At 38.0% G+C, this 14,688-nt stretch overlaps 1 protein-coding gene across 6 annotated transcripts in view; it reads left to right on the top strand.

Moving 5' to 3' along the window:
- Zmat1 (zinc finger matrin-type 1) overlaps positions 1-14,688 on the top strand; it is a 249,553-nt gene that overhangs the window by 16,168 nt on the left and 218,697 nt on the right. The gene's annotated exons all lie outside the window — the stretch shown is intronic.

Raw genomic sequence — 14,688 nt, 5'->3', positions numbered from 1 at the left:
GTCTTGGTGCTCCCTTGACTGGAGAGGGAGAGAGATGGGGGAGGTTACTGACCACATGCAGAGGGAAGTCCTGCTGCAGGGTGTCCTGGACCTACTTTCCTTGTAAGGTGGGGCGCAGGAAGATAAAAGACAGGGTACAGCTCTCTCTGAGCCCTGCCTCTCTGCAAAATGGGGGCAAGAATGCTCACCCACATGCCCACCCACATGCAAACTCATAGCCCTGTGGTTATTGTGGGATCACAAATACATGTGTGAATATAGGCCACTTCGTATTTTCAAATTTATTGTTAGGGGATAGATGATGAAAGGAATAGAAAAAGCCTCTGGTGAGAATCCCATTGTACCTCCCGGTTATGATTTCTATTAAATTGTATCAGTGTCATTGGTCACTGCCAGTGCCTAGCATGTTGATGACAGGCACATAGTTCCTCCAATAACAGTTATTGCTGACTTAGTTTTCTTCCTGGGCAGCTCTTGATTGGGTGACTGAGCTTACATCAGGTGTGTGAAGAAGGTGGGTTCTAAGGATCTGGACCACAATGGCTGTTGAAGCCTCTAGTCCAAATTTAAAGGTAGCAATGCTCTGGACCTCCAGTGTTTCCTTTCATGGTGGAAATGCCTGGCACCAGTAAGTTCATGTATCTGAACAAAAGCATATTGTAAAACTGCACCTGTGGAATTCACAAAATAGCCTAAAGTAGAGAAGGTGCTCAGATCTCATCACTTAAAAACAGATGTAATTCATTCTATTGGCAACTGTATACTGGAATTAGGGGTTGTGGTCCATCTCAGAGATGCTGTCTTTGAAGGCAATGCATTTTCCAATTTGAGGAAGGAACTTGATGTTTATCATATCTTTTTGATAAATTTACATGCTTTTTCTGATTACATAAATAATACTGATTCCCTTCAACATCATCAAATATCAGATGGATATTTGAAAGATGCAATTGAGTAGAAGGTCTTCCTAATAATTTAAGGTTGTAATATGTACTCTTCCATGGTTATCAACATTCATTTTTGACAAAATATTTTATGAAACCAGAATTTATAAAGTATTACTTTAATATGTCAGATGCTATATTTTTACATGTATACATCCATCGTGGAATGACTAAATCAAGATAATAATATGATTTACATGTAATTTTTGTGGTAAGAAAACCAAAATCTACTGTCTTAATTTTTAAATATATAACATATTGTTGTTAACTGTAGTCAGTTTGATGTACAATAGATTTCCAGAATTTATTCCACATAATTGAAATTTTATATACTTTGACTAACATTTCCCAAGTGCCTCTCAGAAACTGACAATTATTCTACTCTCTACCTTTATGAGTTCAATTTATTTAGATTCCATATATAAGAGATCATGCAGTATTTGTCTTGCTGTGTCTAACTTATTTCATATAACTTATTGTCCTTTGAGTTCATCCTAGTTGTGGCAAATGATAGAATTTCCCTCTTTTAGGTTGAATAGTATTCCACTGTCTATATGTACCACATTTTCTTTTCTTATTATTTTTATTTTTGTTTGTTTGCTTTTGGGTACCAGGGATTGAACTCAGAGCACTCGACCACTGAGCCACATCCCCAGCCCTTTTCTTTGTATTTTATTTAGAGACAGGGTCTCACTGGTTGCTTAGTGCCTCACTTTTGCTGAGGCTGGCTTTGAACTGGTGATCCTCCTGCCTCAGCCTCCCCTGCTGGGATTACAGTCATATGCCACTGTGCCCAGCTTCTTATTATTTTTAACTAATATATAATATACTTATTTTGGGGCTATAGTATTCTAATTTTATATATCAGTGTAATTAGCCATCTCTTCAAATATGATTGTTCCTATGTGTTGGGACCTTCAACTATTTCTCCTCTATTTATTTAAAATGATAATTAATTGTTGTAGACTATAGTTACCCTACTGTGTGCTACAGAACATTAGAACTGTATTTTGGTACTCACTCTCTGTCCCCTCTCTATCCTTTCTCCCTTCTACCCTTCTTATTTTCTAGTGTTATATATTTTACTCTTTTATGTGATCACCTTTTTAGATTCCACAAGTAAATGAGACCATGTGATATTTGCCTTTCTGTGCCTGGCTTACTTCCCAAAATATCCTCCAGTTTTATGCAGGTTGCCACAAATGGCAAGATTTCATCTTGTTTTATTGCTGAGTAATATTCCATTGTGTATTCATGCCATACTTTTGTTTTTTTATCTATTTTTTAGTTGTAGATGGACACAATATCTTTATCTATTTATTTAATTTTAGACAGAGAAGAGAGAAAGAGAATTTTTTAATATTTTTCAGTTTCAGTGGACACAACATCTTTATTTTTATGTGGTGCTGAGGATCGAACCTAGTGCCTCACACATGCTAGGCAAGTGCTCTACCACTGAGCTACAACCCACCCCTTTTTTTGTCTGTTGATGGATACTTATGTTTATTCCATGTCTTGACTATAGTGAATAACATTGCAATGAACAAAGGAGTGCAGATAATACATTTACATGGATGCTATAAAGGAAGGGTTCTCGGGTGGGAGTGCCTATTGATAAATAACGCAAAGTTTATCCTGAGTCAGTTTAGCCTGATGTCATAGACCTACATATCTTCCAAACCTCCTATGTAGATAAACTTGATCTGTTTTTCACTGGTATGCTTATCTAGCCCTGATATTTATCCCTCAGATTAGTCTAAAAGATGCATTGTGGCCCCTAAAAGCCCTAACTGATACAGTTGAAGGGCTCCCTCTACAAAACATAGAGGTCATGTTAATGAGAAAGCTGTTTTACAGAAATCAGATTGCATTAGATATCTCAACTACAGCTGAAGGTGACCATTATAAAAACTAAATATTGTGTATATGTTTTTTAACAACTCTGCTAATGTTTCTGTAACAGCAGTCCACCTAATGCTTTGAATATATCCCTGTTGCTCTGCCACTGAGGCTTATTTTAAAATACATTTTTTTCTCTTCTCCCTCTCCCCCTCACTAAGCTGGTAGAGGTGGGGGCTCTATTACCTTTCCTACCCTAGGAGTTATCCATCCTGTAGCATACATCCACTGCAAGAACAAAGTAATTTAGACTTAGAGGATGTCCCCAGAAGATCTAAAAATTGACTCTTACCCAAATTAAGAAGTGAATTTTGACTTCCTTAGGTCACACCTGGAATGTAGCCTTTGAATCACCTCTTTAAAATCCCTCTGTTCACTCTGATGGGTAGAATCACAGCCTCTGGGATGGGAGTCTTCTATGTTTCTCCTTTGCTAGCAAAGCAACAAAACTTCTTTTTTCTTTTTTTTCAAAATTGTGTCCTCATGCTTGATGTGGGGGCATACCTGCAATCTCAGCAACTTGGAAGGCTGAGGCAGGAGGATCTCAAGTTCAAAGCCAGGCTCAGCAACTCAGCAAGACACTGTCTCAAAATACAAAAAAATAAAAATAAAAAGGGCTTGGGATATGGCTCAGTTTTTCCAATACCTGGTACCAAAAAACAAACAAACAAACAAACAAAAACAAAACAAAACATGTCATTGTGCTTGGGATTGGCATGGGGACAAGGACTCCCATTTTCTTGGGCAGGTCTGGCACTCCCAGCAAACCCCCTTCTGTGAGCTCACACACACAGTTAAGTTTTGCTGTGCTTAGCAAAACAAGGAGTTCTGTGAGAAACTATGAACTCTTTGAACTGTGTCCTTGTTGCTGACTTAAGAAGATAAAAGAGGGCTGGGGATGTGGCTCAAGTGGTAGCGCGCTCGCCTGGCATGCGTGCGGCCCGGGTTCAATCCTCAGCACCACATACCAACAAAGATGTTGTGTCCGCCGAGAACTAAAAAATAAATATTAAAAAAAAAAAGATAAAAGAAAAAAATGATCTGCCAAGTGTAAAATTTATGTGTGTGTGTGTGTGTGTGTGTGTGTGTGTGTGTGTGTGTGTGTTTGCCTGGGAATAACTAACCACAAGTTAATTGATAAGAAATATGGAGCACTGTGACCATAAACAAAGTTTTCCTGAGAATGTTTATCCATGCTTGTAAGGATTAAGCTGGCAAAAGGATATTTTTTTCTTTCCCCTTGTTTTAATTAACAATGCTGTGCAAAAGAAGGAGAGAAAAAAGTAAAGACAATGCTCATTTTCTACTGAATGTGTGTGTGTTCGTGTGTCTTTCTTAAGCATCTCTGCTGTACCAGGAATTACAGATTGTCAGCAGGTCTGACACCCTTCTATGCTGAGGCTGCAAGGTGGACGGTGAGTATGTTGAGAGCCCACTGGAGAATTAGGAGATGGAGTGTGTTTGCCTTGGACCCAATCAGAAGAGCTATTCCTGTGAATAAAGGGAGGGATTGAGGGACCATTCTAGTAGCTGCCAAATCTTGCTTTGGGTAACCACCCCCTTTTCTCCCTGATCAGGGATGCTTCATCAATTGGTCTACTTTGAGAAAAAGGAAACTGAATACAGTAAATTCTCAACACCTTGGCATTTGGTAAGCTCCTCCAGCGTGCATGCTAAAACCCTTGATTCTACACATCTGGTTCCCCTCTGTGGGAACATCTGGTCCTTCCTTGAAGGGACATAAGTGGGAGTAGAGATATGTCTATTTTAAAGGTTCCTATCTGTCAGCCATAGTTTTGGTTATCCCCTCTGGTTGTATGTGTTTTTGTATGTATCTGTTACTGTCCCTTTAAGACATAGGTAAAGCTTTGTTGATGCTACACATAGTCTCTTGGGAAAAATATTGGCTTAAAGAGTCACCTGTAGGTATGAACCTGTCTTAAAAAAGATGATGTTTTACTGTAACAATCAGGCCTTTGAATGGCATTCTGAATATTATACAATCTTGGAGTTGGTCTGTCAGGGGGAAAATAAGTGAAAGAAATTCTGTATGTGCAGACATTCATGCAGTTGATCTAGAACCTGAGTTGATGGTGCAAAAAGGCACTGCTTCTCTGCCTGGCCCCAGGAAGTCACAGATCATCCTGCACTGGGTCATGGACATTAACCCTAGGTTAGGGGGATAAGTCCCAGGAAATCCTCTTGGGCTATAAAAAATGGGCAAAGAGGACTTGGTCTCTGCGCTGCCTTTCGACCCCTTTTTGTCCATTCAAATGAATCCAGAATATGAGAACAGGGCTTGGTTTGCCACTTCTGCTGGTTGATGGAGTCTCTATGGGCTGCAATTCTCCGCAGTTTCTTTCTGGTTATTGTCTCATGGGTTCAAGGAGTGAAATCCACAGATAGAGATGGAGAGCAAGAATTAAAGAAGTGGGATTTCTGTGAGTGAGAAGAAGGGAAATGGAGCTCCCATGATGTTAGAGGGGACCTGGCAGTGGGTTTTTCCACTTAGGTGTACTAGTCTGGGGACTTGTATGGCTTCAGAGTTCATGATAAACAGTTATTGGAAAAGTGTTGGGGTTGCTGTTTGAAATTTGTGTTGAACAAATATCGGCAGGGTACCAGGGCTATTGGCCTGTGACCTTCTAATTGGCTTTGCCCTTTAGTCTTTGTATGGGAACTTTTCTGTAACCTTCATTTAGGTCCACCCTACTTCATTTTCCCACCCTGCTCCAGGACAGAGGAGTTGACTGGAGTGTTTGGCATACTTCTGAAAGATAATCTCATGGAGTTACCTTTACATTTTGAAAAAACCTTAATAGGGGCATATTACTCTGAGTGCCTGACCATTAACTATCCTATCTTATTCAGGAAGTGGAGGCTGCCAATCACAAATGATGTGGCAATGTTATATTATGACATGAGGAGAGGAATGATCTCCCCTTTTAAGGTCTAACAGGATGTCCCATTTGGCCAGGACATACCTATTGCTGGGACTGAGTAGTTCTTGCTTTGACAGTTTCCCATCAACCTAAATGCATGGGGAGAATGGCAGGATTAACAACTGTACACGGAAAGGGAAAAAAAAGCTATGGCTCGAAAGCAATACCTAGAGGAGAGAAAAAACTGCAACTACTCAGGCAGTGGAAAAAAGCAGCAGCTATGAAAATAGCTGGGCAACTGCAGGGTCCTAAGCTCCAACTAAAAATAACTAAAGGCCCTGGACTGCTGGGGCTGAACTGAAGTTGCACCACAAGCAGCAGGGGTCATGCTTGGGTGGAGATAAAGAAGAGCCACCTGTTTAGCCTCAGTATTAGGAAAAAAAAAGCCCTTCAGGCCCTGATTGTAATCCCAGGCCAAAGCTGCCAAGGAAAGACAAGGTTTCCTGTATATGCTGTCCCAGCTTGTGTTCTCTGAACAATTGTTGAACTCTTTCACCTATCAGGGGTCACTTCTGTGTGGAGCCCTGCCTGTTGACCACAGAGTTGAAGTACAAGGGTCTCTTGGAGTCCCCATATATGCAGGTACCTGTGTCTTGGCCCAACTGGTTTCTGCAGGGAGAGGTCACTAGCAGTCTCGGTATGGTCAATGTAACCTTCATTGGACAGAGTGCTCTAGACATAAGAAATAAAAGCTTCACTGGACAGAGGGGGAAAATTGATATAAACCCCTCACAGCTAATTGATAGTGCCTTTATGGTATATAATGCCTGGAAGGAACAGAAACTAAAGCCAACTCATATTTTTTTCAGCCTCTGCAAAGGGCTCTTCAGGGGAGCCTAAAGAAGGGAAAGGACCTGTTGAATATCAATATGCTTACTGTAAGAAAAAGACCTTAGAAGAGACTCTTGGTACAATTGACAGTGAGGAACTCACTTTAAGTTGATGGCATTGTGATAATGATTAGAGAGACAAGTCAGGCTTAACAATATCCTATGCTCCAACCCCTTGAATGCAACTTGGAAAAAGAAAAGATTAAGGCACAAGTTTTGAATATACCAGGTTTTCTGATTCTTCTCCTGGGACAAAATTTGTTGTGTAAATTAAATGCACAGATACCATTCATAAAGTTTGTTTTAGAATGTGAATTTAAGAAAGGGTCTGAAACTAGAAAAGAGATATAAGAAAGTTATAGTCATGGAAATATATTATAGTACAGAAAATTAAAAGGAAAAAGAAATGTTTCTGGATGAGAAATATTTTGTATGGTAAAGTAATATTCTTGTGCTATAGTCCAAAATGAAAGAGAGGACAAAATGGATGTAAACAAGTTGTAGAATGTCTAAGTAAGTTGCAGAGTGGAAGGTAAGTTTCAAAAGGTATTTTTAATGACTTAATTAAGTTGGCTATAATTAGCACAGTCATTTAAGGGTTTTATTAAAAGTCAGATTTTAATGTGCTGATACATTGAAGTATTGAAGTCTAAAATATTATGTCTGTTAGGTTTTATTACTCAGGGAAAGTAAGTCTTAAAGGAATTCAGGTTTGTAACTGCTTTAAAGTCTTTTAAATGATTACTGCATAAACTGGTTAAATAAACAACTGTTATTTTAGGTTATTACAATATAGTTGACACTCCAAGTATATATGGCTAGAGATATGTATATATCTGAGAACTATGTTTGTCTGAACCTTGTCTGGATATCATATAAAAGTTTATAAAATGAAAATTTATTCAGGTTTACAGGCAAGATAACAATAAGTGCTCTCTTTTATACATTTATCTGACATGAAAGGGCCACACTGTCATTTAAAACCTGGCTTTGACTAAGTCTATTTCTGATCATTAACAGTGTTTCCTAAATGCAGAAGAGATTTAAGGCTATCCTTTGATTTTGCTAGTACTGCTAACCTATGGAGATCTGTGATTGTAGTTACCATGCACTATGGATTCTAAATTTGACTTTAAGTTAAACTTGGTTAATATAAGGAATTCAGTGTAATTGTGATGCTAACCATTACTGGCTTTTTTCTGTATTAGATGTATTCATGTTCTTCAAGTATATAAGCCTTTTAAAATATAAAGCTTAAGACAGTATTTTGCCAAGTTGGTATTCTCCAATAGCCTCCTTCAGATTTATATAGAAATAACACATGTGGTTAGTATTTATTTATGTCATTTAATGTTTTATAAGTGGATAAAGATAACCTGTTATCAGTGAGTTATATATAAAGTTTTATGTTACTTTTTACACTGGGATGGGAAATTAAATGTATTTTTGGATGGTAGTAATAAGGAGAGCCTGGCCAGTGGCACACGACTGTAGTCCCAGTGGCTTAGCCAACCTCAGCAATGGTGAGGTGCTAAGCAACAAAATGGGGCTCGGGATGTGGCTCAGTAGCTGAGTGCCCCTGAGTTCAATCCCTGGTACTCCCATCAAAAAAATTAGGAGAGCCTGGTTTGTTCAAATGTTCCCAATGTGGAATGTGAAAACCTTTTGCCACTTCTTCCACAAAAAGGAAGTTTAAGAACTCTCAGACTTTCAGTTTGATTCATGTTTCAGATGTAATGTTGTATTATGTTAATTGATATTCAGATAGAGTCAGGAAATAATATATGAGAACTTTGTAGAATGATACTTTAAAAAAGAGGCAAAGATCAGCTAAAGAAATAAAGCACTTTAAGATTTTCCAAGAGGCCAGCCTTACCTGATTAAGGTTTTTCTCTTGTCCTTCTTAATGTTAGAATGGCTCCAAAGTAGGATAAAATTAACTTATTTAAGTTGTGTTCATTAAAAAAAGGGCTGGGACTGTGGTTCAGTGGTAGCGCACTTGCCTTGCATGTGTGAGGCACTGGGTTCGATTCTCAGCATCATGTATAAATAAATAAAGTAAAGATCTAGCAACAACTAAAGGAAACATATTTTAAAAAATAATTAAAGTTGTTTTCAAAAGATAAATTTTTAAAAAAATTACTATGGTCTCAAAATAAACTGGGGATATAGTAGAAAACTTAAGTAGGGATTGTAAAAGGTATTTAGGTTTATAAAAGAGGTTTTTAAAAGAGTAAAACTTCTATGTAATTGAGTTGATAAATATATGGGTCTTTGTAGAGGCTAAATATATACCAAACATACAATAGTTTTCATTTTGTATTTTCCTTGTAAAACTTTATAACTGTTTCATTTAGTGTTTTACAGAAGTACTACTTTTAAGAAACAACCTAAGTTAATTTAAGACAATAAGTCATCACCTACAGGACATATAGGATATAATGCTGACTTCTAGTGTTAATATTGACCACAATTAAATGAGAAGACTAACTGCAAAATTATGGACAATTGAGTTATAACCCATTACTTCCACTTTAAGACTGGCAAAACTGGCTTGTTCTATGTTTAAAACCAAAGAGATGAAAAGTCAAGTAAGTAATCTGGCGTTGTGGCTCAGTGGTAGAGCACTTGCCTAGTGTGTGTGACACACTGGATTTAATCTTCAGCACCACATAAAAATAAATAAATAAAATAAAGGTATTGGGTCCATCTACAGTTAAAAAATATTTTAAAAAATTCAAGTAAGTGGGCTGGGGATGTGGCTCAAGCGGTAGCGCGCTCACCTGGCATGCGTGCGGCCCGGGTTCGATCCTCAGCACCGCATACCAACAAAGATGATGTGTCCGCCGAGAACTAAAAAATAAATATTAAAAATTCTCTCTCTCTCTCTCTCACTCTCTTTAAAAAAAAATTCAAGTAAGTAAAAGCGCCAAGGAAAAAAGCAGCCAACATTTTGGTCCTTGCCCTCTAAAGTCAGCTAGAACCCAGGGAACAATGGAACCTCCTAAGGGCCCTCCAATTTTGCTGAGTCCCCCAACCTCCTAGTCAGAGGGATCGAGGTAACCTTAGAGAATAGGAAGCCATCCTGTGCACATTGTGCAAAAAAGGTTATTAGAGGGCAATGTCCCCTATGCTTCCAAGGGAAGCCCACATATGGTCAGCAAGTCCCAGACCCATCCTGGCAGATGGAATGACTGGGAGATGAAGGTAAAAGCAGCCAAGAGGTTCCTCAGACAAACCCAAGAGTGATTGCTGAGAAATCTCAGCTGGCCCTAAGAGTAGGTAAGAACAAGGTGAGTTTTGATCAATTGGGTCTTAAACACCTGGCAGGAGAGTTTAATTAAAGCACAATCATACATGGACATTTAAGAGAAAGATAGTGACTTTTTTTTAATACAACTTAAGATATATATTTGTGTCAGCCCTACCAAAAGTAAGTAAAGCTGGAAGCTATAAAGGAAGGTTTCTTATGTGGGAATGCATAAATATCACAAAAGTCTCTAGAGTCATGTGTTTGTCCTGAGTCAACTTGAGCCTGATCTCATAAACCACAAATCTTCCTAACCTCCTACATAGATAAACTTGATCCCTGGTATGATTTTCTAGTGCTGATATTTATCCCTTAGATTGGTCTAAAACACACAATGTGGCACAGAAGAGCTCTAATTAACTTTACCAAGAAAAGCCTAAATTACACAGTTAAAGGAATCCCTCTATAAAGCATAGAGCTAATGCTAATGAGAAGCTATTTTACAGAAATCAGATGACATTAGATATCTTTACTGTAGCTCACTGTGCCATTATACAAACTAAATGTTGTATATGTTTCTAACAACTCTGCTAATGTTTCAAAAGCTTTAAATGGCCTCCACTCACAAATCAATGGCATGTGGTATCCCACCTTGAGCTTTAATGAGTTACTGTCTTCATGGTTTTCAGAGACTGGATGAAATATAAATTGCGTTTGTGCTAATTGTTTACAAATATGTAATGCTTTGCTGTCTTTTATCATTGTCCTAGCAGGATCCCTACACTTTGTATGTCTTGTCCAGTTACCCACCAACTGCCACTGTGGGCTTCTGGACTGCTCTGATGCTAAATACCCTTAACTGTTCATTCCCCACTTGATAGAGAACTAGGACTTTCGGTCACTTTCCCCAACTTTGCCCTCTCTCTGCAGGAAACAGCTTGAAGATGTCATCACCCATTTTTCCCTAGAAATGGAATGTAGAAATTGACAGTGGTGAAATTTAATAGAAGTTCACTCCATGCTTTGAATATATCCCTTGCTGCTCTGCCACTGAGACTTGTTTTAAAACCCAACATTTTTTTTTCTCTTCTCTCTCTCTCGCCATCACTAACCTTGTGGATATGGCAGGGGTGCAGGGCTGTATTACCTTTCTTCCCCATCCATATCTGTCCTGGAGCACACAACTACCAAAGGAATAAAGTAGTTCAGAATTATGGGCTGGCCCAGAAGACCTAAGAAAGGACTATCACCCAAATTAACAAGTAACTTTCAACTCCCTTAGGGCATGCTGGAAAGCAGCCTTTGAATTGCCTCTTTAAAACCCCTCTGTTTTGGGGCTGGGGTTGTGGCTCAGTGGTATAGTGCTCACCTACTATACAGGAGGCACTGGATTTGATCCTCAGCACCACATAAGTGTAAATCTAAAACTTAAAAATAAATATTTTTTTAAAAAAAAACCCTCTGTTTCCCCTGATGGGCAGAATCACAGCTTGTGGGACAGGGGTCCTCTGTATTTCTCCTTTGCTAGGAAAGCAATAAAACTTCTTTTTCCTTTTTTTCCAAATCTGTCCTCATCATTGGATTGGCATAGGGACAAGGACCAAGCTTTTGATAACAATGAGACTGCCCTTTTCCTATTATATGTTTTTGTCACCTTTTTTGAAAATCAGTTGTCTTTATGTGTGGATTTATTTCTGGGCTCTTTATTCTACTTCATTGGTTTATGTGTATTTTTTTTTAAGAGAGAGAGGAGAATTTTTTAATATTTATTTTTCAGATTTCGGTGGACACAACATCTTTATTTTATTTTATGTGGTGCTGAGGATCAAACCCAGCGCCCCACGCATGCCAGGTGAGCGCATTACCGCTTCAGCCACATCCCCATCCCATGTGTATGTTTTACTGCTGATACTATGCTGTCTTGATTGCTATAGCTTTGCCCATAGGTTTTAAAATCAGGTAGTCTGATGCCTCTAGATTTCTTCTTTTTGCTCAAGGTTGATTTGTTTATTTGGGGTGTTTTCTGATACCATATGAATTTTAGATATATTTTTTGTTCAAGTATAAAACAATTGGAATTTTTATAGGGATTACATTGGATCTATAAATAAGACTGCTTCAGGTAGAATGAATATTTTGACAATATTGATTCATTTAGTTCTTAAACGTAGGATATATCTCTGTTTTCATCTGTTTAACTATTTCTATTTATAATATTTAAATGTATGGTTTCTGGTGTACAACGTTCATCTTCTTGATTAAATTATTATCTACATATTTCACTTATTTTGTAGCTATTGCAGATGGAAATTTTTTCTTAACTTCAATTTTGGTTAATTCATTGTTTTTGAACAAAGATCCAAAGACAATTCAGTGAAAAATGTATTTCCTATACATTGTGGCAGATCAACTGGATATTGCATAAATGTAAACTGTGATCATGCCACATTGAAAAGGTAACTAAAAATTAATCTCATAGATCTAATCAAACCCTAAATGTATAAAACTTAAAGAAATAGGAGAAAATCCTCTGTGCTGCCTCAGAACAATAACTTCCACCTCTTCCAACCACACATATTCACTTAACCCCAAGACAGGCTGCTCTGTGAGTGCACACATTATAGACCCCAGCTCTGTGTCTTCAGTGTGCTTCATACACCATAGTAAGCAAATACGTTCACACCTTGGGCCTTGGAACCAAAGTCTCTCCACATGTGCCTATACTGCAGATACCAGCTTAGCCAGCCTGAAAGCAAGTCAGTGCTCTGGACACTGGATCCATTTCCTAGTTTTCCTTCACTAGCATGGTTACCATAGTGACTCAATGACTGCAGTGAGATCTGGTGCAGACTGAGCATCCGTTTTTTTTTTTTTCTTGTCTGAATAATGTATTGCCATAATAGTTGTCCAGTGCCTCTTTTTGAATTCTCCTTTGCCTTCCAAAATTATTAGTTGACACTTGAATGTATAATTTTTATTTATAATTTGTTTATTTATAATAAACAGGTATGTATATTAAGGCTTGTATTCTCCTAACGGACGGTGATCTAATGCTGTCCATGACTCCATACAGGCAGTATAAAAAAAAATTCAGAGCAAGTGACACATTCTAGATACAAGTCAAAATAATATAGGTTATACATTAACTTAGAGGTTCTTTTGCATTAAATAACTTCAGAAGGTATCTACTCTCTAAGACAGGAAGGATCCTCTGTGGTAGGTATGTGCAGAATTGGGGTATGAGGGTGATGGGCCTGAGTACCACTTACATGCTGAAATCTAACTCCAGGCAGTGATCTCTTCAATAGGCCCCTCACTCCACAAAACATGACAGCAAATTTGTTTTCTAAAAAGTGTGTGTGTGTGTGTGTGTGTGTGTTTTGCTTTTTTTTAACCCATTCAACAGAAAGAAAAATTAGATACACAGTGAAATTTAGTAGGTGGCATCACCCATCACACTGTCTGTACTATCAAATCCTACTTTAAAGCTCATTATTATTGGTATAAAACTTAAGATGACATTAGGAATCTCAGTTGAATAAAAGGGGAAAATGAAAAATGTTCTGCCAACAACTGAGAACAACTGAACACTGACACATACTTAAAACACTAAATAATCCTCCCTAAGAGATTAGACAGTAGCAGGGGTGGGCAAGACATAGTGAAGGATGGCTTTTCCAAGGATACAAAGGTGGTCATCACGTTAGAAAAACTAAAACTTATCTTTCTATCCAGTAGAAAATCCAAATGGACAGATAAACATTTTTACACAGATAACACAAATAGTAAAAATGGCAAATCAATTGAAGAGGATCATCACTAACCATTTTATTTCAGCACTGTGAGATTGTAACAGCATTCTTTATATGACACAACAACCCATGGGTTCTTGAGTTTGCTACAAAGAAGTAGAGTGGTAAAAACTATTAAGTCATCTTGGAAATAATAAATGACTGAATATAAAATAATAAAATTCCAAAAAAATCTTTGAGATAAATTAGGTTTTTGTTGTTTTTAAGGATATTTATATTTTGCATTAGTTCTGACTGATAAGCTGACAAAACACTTCTCTGTTAGTGAATTCTGTAACATTATAACACAAGGAAAAATACAAATGAATGCAGATCCATCTGGCAAAAATTAACTGCAAAGTAGGTGAACATGAACATAGCATGAAGATAGCACCAAATATACTTTGCTTTCAAAGTCAACTGTTAACATAAGAGACTAGTTGGTCCTTATTGTTTGCCTCGATTTTGCCATTCATTGTGCACCACCTCTCCATCCTGACATTTCTCATAGTGAGAAAAGTCTCAAGGCTACAGATGGTGTGCTTGAAGGAAGCAATGATTCTCAGTATTTGTTTTGTTTTTACTAGAGACACCTCCTTTGTCTCTTAGGGGTTTGTGACTGATTTGTTGTTGTTCCATAGTCTGATGTGCTGGAGCTGGTTATTGGGCATATTTTTGACAAAAATCCACTTCATGTCAAACGTGACCTTCCACTTATCTTGAGACCAGACCACAGCTGTGATGCCATAGTCCACAGGAAACTTCATCTTGGCCACCCCACAGAAATGCCTAGTCTCATTGATGCTGAGAAGCAGGTAGACAGGCCCCTATCTGCTCATTGCAGGGAAAGTGTTATTCAGGAGCTTGTTGCCATGTTTAGTGTGGCACCAGATGCAGTACTTGATGCACTGATGGATGTTGTCTTCTGAATAACTCTTTTTGATGAACATGCCCATTTTTAAGGGCTCACTCAAACTATTTAAGGTTGTAGCTGTAGAGGGCCTTCTATTTCTCAAGGACAGGGTGGAAGTC

Source organism: Ictidomys tridecemlineatus, chromosome X (genome assembly GCF_052094955.1).
Source record: "Ictidomys tridecemlineatus isolate mIctTri1 chromosome X, mIctTri1.hap1, whole genome shotgun sequence".
NCBI lineage: Eukaryota > Metazoa > Chordata > Mammalia > Rodentia > Sciuridae > Ictidomys > Ictidomys tridecemlineatus.
Note: the sequence above shows the minus strand (reverse complement) of the source record. Positions and strands in the feature narration are given on the sequence as shown.